Below are 8295 nucleotides of genomic sequence, written 5' to 3'. Positions count from 1 at the left end.
CCAAGTTATTGAAGGCAACATGTTCATCAAACAAAACTCTGCAGCCCTCCACCCACCATGTGGCTGCTAGGCCAGTGCCTTGGATTTTAGGTGTTTTTTGCCACGCTCTTGCACTTCTGGTACCAGTCTCTGCATTAGTCAGTGTAAGTACCAATAGCTGCTATAACAAACAACCCTCAGGATCACAGTGTCATCATTTCTCCTTGTGTTGCAATGCAGGGCCCATGCAGTGCAATGCAGGTTTACAGAGGGCTTTGGGGTTCCTCACCAGGACATGGGACAGAAGGTTTGGGGGTCCAGTTTAGAAATGTGTCTGCATAATCTCTGTGAACATCCCATTGACTAAATCTCCATCATATAGTCTCATCTAACTGCAAGAGAGGTTTAGAAAAGCAGCCTTCTTGTACCCTCAGAACGGGGAAAACAGACTTAGTGAACATATAACATTATCTCTGTCTTAGTGCCACAAGCATGACTTTTATAAACAACAATAATGAGAAATTCTCCTGGAGTGATGGGAGCACATATGGTAATGATGCAGCCGTCTTCCCCATGGGTTTGCCATTTGTGTATGGATTGGAATGTGAGTTGTCTGTATTTGCACTTAAATCTGAACGTCCACCTGATGCAGTGCAGGTGAGCCCCAAATTGGGGCTTAGCCCAGGAGGGTTCTTGGCTTCACCCAGGCAATAATTCAAGGGTGAGCTGGTGGCATCAAACAGCAAGTTCTATTGAAGCGGCCATGTACAGCAGTAGCCAAGGTACTCTCCTCGCAGAGCAGGGCTCCCCATAGGCAGTGTGCCCACAGCAGCAGCTCAGAGGCAGTTCTGCAGACATACTTATACCCACTTTTAACTGTATGCAAATTAAGGGTGGTTTATATAGAAATTTCTAGGAAAAGGGTGGTAACTTCTGGGTCATCAAGTCATTGCCATGGAAAGGGGTGGTAACTTCTGGGTGTTGCCATGGGCAATGGTAAACTGACATGGCACACGGGTGGGTGTGTCTTATGGAAAGCTGCTTTCACCTCGGCCCTGTTTTAGCTAGTCCTCAATCTGATCCAGTGTCCAAGTCCCTGCCTCCAGAGTCACGTCCCACCTCCTAACTCTCTCTCAGGTCAGACAGGCAGTGAGAAAGTAACTGGGGAGTTCTGGCTCCTATAAGGATTCAGGAGAACTTCAGGCTGAGCCTGGAAGAAATAAACAGGACAGGACTCACTGGAGCCACTGCTTTGAGTCTTCCATTTAGGCTGTTTGTCTGATGCTATTGGAAAGGTCTTCGTTCTCCTCGTTTCCCTGGCTCCTGCACCCAGGGAAAGGCCCGAACAGAAGGAAGGCCTCACGGGCAAGGGCTGTCAGCTGGGCAGGGGGTGCCCTAGAAGGAGGACTGGCAGCTGGGCCAGGTGGGTGATGCTGTGCTACGCTTCCTGGCCCTTCCGCACATTGCAAACCCGGCGTGGGAGCACATTCTTCTTACTCCTCGGGGTCTTCAAATCCACCCTGCCATCCCATGTCACACAAGAAGGAAGATTCAGAGAGGTCAGGTCACAGATCAAGGCCACACAGCCCAGGTCTGTGAGGGCGAAATGCCACTGCACTTCACAGCTGAAACAAAGAGACTTTGCTTTTGAAGGAGGCAAGTTCTACTCTGAGACCCTGCCTGGGAGCACAAGCCACACATAGTGACACGTGGCCAATGTCTCCATAAACATGTACAGGCAGCTGAACAGGACCAGGGACCAAAGGGCTCTTTCGGAGCAGGAATTCACTGCCTTGTACTCCAGAGTGGGCTGTGCACCCAGTAGATGATCCACGGGGGTATTGGGCGAAGGGTTTGGTTTAGTCTTTCTTCACTAAGTGATTAGTGTCATTCTAGTGAAGAAAAGAGAAGGTGAAGGTCAGTCAGGCAGGTGTCCTGAACTCTGTGTCTTCCTGACCTTGAGGATAGGGCATGCAGGGTTTTGGGGATTTTTTTTTTTTTTTTTTTTTTTTTGAGACAGAGTCTCGCTCTGTCACCCAGGCTGGAGTGCAGTGGCGCGATCTCGGCTCACTGCAAGCTCCGCCTCCCAGGTTCACGCCATTCTTCTACCTCAGCCTCCCGAGTAGCTGGGACTACAGGCACCTGCCACCACACCCGGCTAATTTTTTTGTGTATTTTTTTAGTAGAGATGGGGTTTCATCGTGTTAGCCAGGATGGTCTCGATCTCCTGACCTCGTGATCTGCCTGCCTCGGCCTCCCAAAGTGCTGGGATTACAGGCGTGAGCCACCGTGCCCAGTGGTTTTGGGGATTTTTTACCTGTTGCATCTGACTGGGGCCACTGAGACTCCTCTTAGGACAACCGACCATCCTGGTGGCTAGAGCTTTTCCAGGAGATGGATGCTTAGTGCTAAAACTGGGCAGGCGCAGGCTCACTGGCACAAGTTGGCCACCCCACTCTTTCTGACTACAGGCTACTGGGAGAGGAAAGAAGCCTAGGACGCAGAGGAATAAAGGGACAAGAACAGACACCCAGAGAGGCTGAAGACAAAGAGATGGGAGGGGCCCTGAGTGCCCAGGAGCCTGGAACAGTGATGTCCTCCTAGCGTGGGGTCACCTCCCAAAATGCACAGTTCATGCTCTGCAGCAGGCCATGTTTTCTGCCTGTTACTCCCCACTTGCCTTCGGCCACTTCCCAGAATGCTCTTTCCAGCTCTCCACTCCCATTCCCCAGCAGTGTTTCCACCTTGGTTGCTGTAAAGTGCAAAACTCAGAACCCAGGGCACAGGTATGGAGTGACCTATGCAGAGGCGAGTGTGGCATCTTCCTTTTTCTAGATGCCAGGACTTTGTGAATGCAGCCTAAAACCACATCCCACCTTTGGTGAGCAACATTATGCTCTGCCTAGAGCCAGCTGAGCCTGGAATCCACAAGACGGCCCTTTCCCAGTTTTTTTTTTTATAAATTGCACTTAAGGCATGGAGTCATTGGAAGAACTCAGAAACCCATGGTGAAGGGAAGGGAAGGGGCAGGAGACACGGGGGTTTGGGTCAATGGAGGCAAGCACCACCTGGTTTCAGGATTTGTGTGCCTGTCAGTCACAGCTCCCAACAATCAGCTTATTGGAGGGAGACAGTGTCCCTCAGGCCAGGAGAGAGAGGAGAGCCAGTTCTCCCTCGAGCAGATTCTGAAGGCAATAAAGGCAGACAGCCTGGCCTCTGCTCTGACCCCAGGGAGCCCGCCCTGGCTAGTGTGGGCAGCAGGTGAGGGAGGCCTTTGCCGGAGCCTGGCCCACATCAGGTGGCTCCATCCTCCTCTCCCAGGTCTGGATACACAAGAGAGTCAATCCCTGCCCGCCATCCCTATGCCAGGGCACAGCTCCCAACACCCTCAACAGAACAGCCTGGACTCAGCCCAAGGAGACAGGTAGGTGATGGGAGGTGTCGGGGGCAGGCCAGGCAGGGCTAGGCAGGGCTGGAGCCCACAACAAAGACCTATAGCCAAGGGCTCCTGCACCCAGGGAAAGGCCCGAACAGAAGGGGAGGCCTCACGGGCAAGGACTGTCAGCTGGGCAGGGGGTGCCCTAGAAGGAGGACTGGCAGCTGGGCCAGGTGGGTGATGCTGTGCTATGCTTCCTGGCCCTTCCGCACATTGCAAACCCGGCGTGGGAGCACATTCTTCTTACTCCCCAGGGTCTTCAAATCCACCCTGCCATGCCATGTCACACAAGAAGGAAGATTCAGAGAGGACAGGTCACAGATCAAGGCCACACAGCCCAGGTCTGTGAGGGCGAAATGCCACTGCACTTCACAGCTGAAACGAAGAGACTTTGCTTTTGAAGGAGGCAAGTTCTACTCTGAGACCCTGCCTGGGAGCACAAGCCACACATAGTGCCACATGGCTAATGTCTCCATAAACACGTACAGGCAGCTGAACAGGACCAGGGACCAAAGGACCCCAGGCAGGGCCACTGACACCAAAGCCAGGAGGCCTCACAGAGCCCCATGCTTGGTCAGTTCCTCCTGAAGACTGGACAGGAAGAGGGGGTGGGGATCAGGCTGCAGCAAATCCATCGCCCGAGGGCTGAGAGCCCAAGGGCAGGATGGAAGGGTCCTAGGGTTCCACAGAGCACCCGCTACTGCTCGGGAGGCAGAGCACAGGGAAGACAAAATCAGAAAGCACATCAGATTCTGGAGAGGTGAAGGCGAGTGAGAATGAGGTCTGGAAAAGGTGTAGCAGGGGCAGCGTGGAGAATGAGGATCCCAGGGAAGGGTCAAGTTGTGCTCCCATTCCCAGAGAGCATCACACCTTCATGGAGAGAGTCCTCAGAGGTAGAGGACTGCCCTGGGCCTAGATTTGTTAAATGGCGCTCTCTCCTGCAGAGGAGATTTCTGGGTACACTGCTTCACCTTCCCGATACATGGGGTTCCAGCCCTGCAGGGCGGGCTCCTTTCTCATCCTAAGGACGGGGCCTTCTTGTTGTTGCAACCACCCAATGGGTTCAGCTTGCCTGCTGCCCAGACAGAGCCAATTTATCAAGACGGGGGAATTGCAACAGAGAAAGAGTACTTCACGCAGAGCCGCCGTGCAGGATACTGGACTAGAGTTTCATTATTACCAAATCAGTCTACCCGAGCATTCAGGGATCAGAGTTTTTAAGGACAACTGGGTGGGTTGGGGGGTAAGCCAATGAGCCAGAAGTGCTGATTGGTCAGGGTTGGGGGGAAGCCAATGAGCTGGACGTACTGATTGGTCAGAGATCAAATCACAGGGAGTCAGAGCTGTCTTCTTGCACTGAGTCAGTTCCTAGGTGGGGGCCACAAGATCAGATGAGCCAGTTTATTGGCCTGGGTGGTGCCAGCTGATCCGTCAAGTGCAGGGTCTGCAAAATATCCCGAGTACTGACTTCAGGAGCAGTTGAGAGAGGGTCAGAATCGTGTAGCCTTCAGCTGCATGACTCCTAAACCATAATTTCTAATCTTGTGGCTAATTTGTTAGTCCTACAAAAGCAGTCTAGTCCTCACGCAAGAAGGAGGTTTTGGGAAAGGGCTATTATCATCTTTGTTTTAAACTATAAGCTAAGTTCCTCCCTAAGTTAGTTCAGCCTTTGCCTAGGAATGAACAAGCACAGCTTGGAGGTTAGAAGCAAGATGGAGTTGGTTAAGTCAGATCTCTTTCATTGTCTCAGTCATAATTTTACAGTGGCGGTTTCAATGTCAGTTACTCCAGCCAAAGCAAGGCTTCACAGCTTTGGGGAAAATAAGCATCTTTATCCAGACCCCAAGAGAGGGTTCTTGGACCTCTCACAAGAAAGCATTTGGGGCGAGTTCATAAAGTAAAAGCAAGTTTATTAGAGAAGTAAAGAAACAAAAGAATGGCTACTCCATAGGCAGAGAAGCTTTGAGGACTGCTAACTGGCTATTTTTATACTTATTTCTTGATTACATACTAAACAAGCGGTGGATCTTTCATGAGTTTTCTAAGAAAGGGGCAGGGAACTGAGGGTCCCTCCATTTTTTAGACCATACACGGTAAGTTCCGGAAGTTGCCATGGTGTTTGTAAACTGTCGTGGGAGTGTCTTTCAACATGCTAACGCATTATAATTAGCATATAGTGAGCAGTGAGGACGACCAGAAGTCACTTTTGTCACCGTCTTGGTTTTGGTGGGATTTGGCCGTCTTCTTTACCGCATCCTGACCTGTATTTTGTGATACCCGTCCTGCCAACCTCCTATGACTAAGAATGCCTAACCTCCTGGGACTGCAGCACAGTAGGTCTCAGCCTCATTTCACCCAGCCCCTATTCAAGATGGAGTCTGGCTTGAATGCCTCTGTCACCCCCAGCCTGGCCACAGAAACCACAGTTATAGTTAAGAATCTAGGGTCTAGTGGGCACAAGCCCCCTGCCAGCTGCTGCCCCTTCTTCCAGCTCTCCCGACAGCAGAGGCCTGAGACCTCTGAAGAGCAGGAAGGGAGGCAGCGGTCCCCAGCAGAGGGACAGGGACAGCCCAGCCCTGTTTGGCCCAGGCTCCAACCTGGCTCAGCCCCCTGCTCTGGAAGGAGCCAGACGCCCTGAGGCAGCACTGGTGGCCTGAAGAGCCAAGTCTTTCAGGGGATGGGAGAAGCAGGCACCTGCAGCTCCCAGGTGCCCACCCAGTACCAGCTGCTCCTACAGAGCCCTTCCGATGCCTGCCTCAGTTACACCTCCCGGAGGCCCCGCAGGTGCAAACACACACATGTATGCACATACAATGCACATGTCATGCAAATACATTTATGTTATACTAGGTTAATTACACAAGCCTCCATGACCTCCCTGTGCTGTGTTAATTACGCAAGCCTCCTGACATACTGACTGCACTTTTATAAGTACTTTTTCTTATTCCAACAAACCCCCCCAAAGCTTAAGAGTATTTATAAAGTATAGCAAAGCTATATTAAATATTTAGAAAAAGTTACTTTTTAGCTCATTTCTCAATTAAGAAAATTTAAAAAAACAATATTTTAAAAAATCTTTGGCTTGTCAGGCTAAAAATATTTCTATATTAAATAGCTTTATTTTTGCCTTCCAGAATAATGCCATCATACATTCCAGGGAGGACCCCATTTCTAGAACTCAAGGGTCAAGATTTGGGAGAAATTCCCAGTTCCTCCGTTTACAGCTGTGTGAGGTGTGTGTTTTCTTCATTTAAGTCTCCTGTTGGAGATTGAAATGCCCAGAATGGGGGGTGAATGGCGCTGAGGGGAGTTCTGACACCAGGCCTCATCCTGGCTGTGGCCCGGGTTGTGTGGCTGAGCTCTTTGCTGCCCTAGAAGACTGCCTGGCAGTGAATGGCTGAAGTGTGAGGCCACAGTGCATGTAAAGTCAGCACCTGTCAGTGATTTGTCATCCTGTCTAAAAGCTAGGGACCCAGGTCTATGAGAAAAGAGATGTCTGGGTGTAATTTCCTGGGGCAGCACCCCGTCATTTAGTTATAAACCCTCAGGTTTGACAGCTTGCTAGTTTCTGTCCTGAGGACGGGTCAGCCCCCTGGGTGGGTGGTGTGGCCCCCTCCTGCGGGCCCAGGAAGGAAGGAAGGGCCGGGCCCAGGAAGGAAGGAAAGGCCACGCCCAGGGCCATCCCTGCTTCCTCCTGTCCTGGCTCATCCTAGGCCTCGGACCCAGAGTGAGGAGGGAAGGCGGAGATGGCTGTGTCCTGATCTTCATGACGCACCCCCTCCAGGAACTCAGAGGAAACAGTGCACTCTCCCCCGAGAAGTCCCAGACACACAGCCCTCTCCATGACTTGTGTGGGACTTAGACCAGCTAAGACCCAGGACGGACCCTTGTAGGGGAAGGAGGGGGCCCGCATGAAAAAGCTCAGGGAGGGATCACGGCCTCCTTGGACCCTTCTGGATCCTCTCTGAGTAGAGGGTATAGGACAAGGGCAGGGCTGTTATGAGAGTGATCAGGGACCCAAACAGCTGTACAAGGGTCAGCACTGGCCGATACTGGGGTGCGGAGCCTCTAAAAGCCTTGTCAGGCTGAGCTGGCCGGGGACCAGGGACAGGGGACGGGACCTCAGGAGGACAGGGAGATGGTGGGAGGAGAGGGCCAGGTGCCATCCTCAGCAGACACAAGCTCCCGCGCTAATACACTTTGCCCTCTTGCAGGCAGCTTGCCTGAGAGAAGCGGGTGGAAGGGGCTTTGGCTTTCTGATTCAATCTGCACTGGGCTTGGCTGCAGGGCAGCTTTAGGATGGACACTCGTGGCCAAAAGGAGGGTTCTTCCCTCCCCAGGAGTGCTCGGGTCCCTCGCACCTGCCTCATGTAACCACTCTCTCCGTTTTGATGAGGGAGTCACAGGCACACTGCCACTCTTGCTTCGGCTTGTGAGGAAGTAGTGAGCAGACCCCACGAATACCCAGGACAGCAGGTGGCAGGAAGCCTGGGTGACGGGGGTGAGGGGGCAGAGCTGCGGCTAGAAGACTGGGGGCCTTGGACAGGCAACGGCATCTCTGAGTGCAGGAGAAACTTCCTCTCCCATGCGCCTTCTCACTTCCCTGCCATCCAGCTCACAGAGAAGCCCAGATGGTCAAGCCCCAGGAAAGCGTTTAGCCTGCCCAGGGACCTGAACAGGGCTGCAATCTGAGCCCATCACAGCATCAGAGTCTTGTATTTGTTCTTAAGGAAGGTTCCTGCTGGCATGGTCAGAAACACATTCTTACTCATTGTCAAGGAAAGACAGAGGTTTGAGGTGAGTTAATGTCACAAATCTGGAAGGGTTGATTGTGGAAACAGAGCTGGATTTGAACCTCTTCTGCACAGCAAGACAAACCC

This window comes from Pongo abelii, chromosome 13 (assembly GCF_028885655.2).
Source record: "Pongo abelii isolate AG06213 chromosome 13, NHGRI_mPonAbe1-v2.0_pri, whole genome shotgun sequence".
Classification (NCBI taxonomy): domain Eukaryota; kingdom Metazoa; phylum Chordata; class Mammalia; order Primates; family Hominidae; genus Pongo; species Pongo abelii.
Note: the sequence above shows the minus strand (reverse complement) of the source record.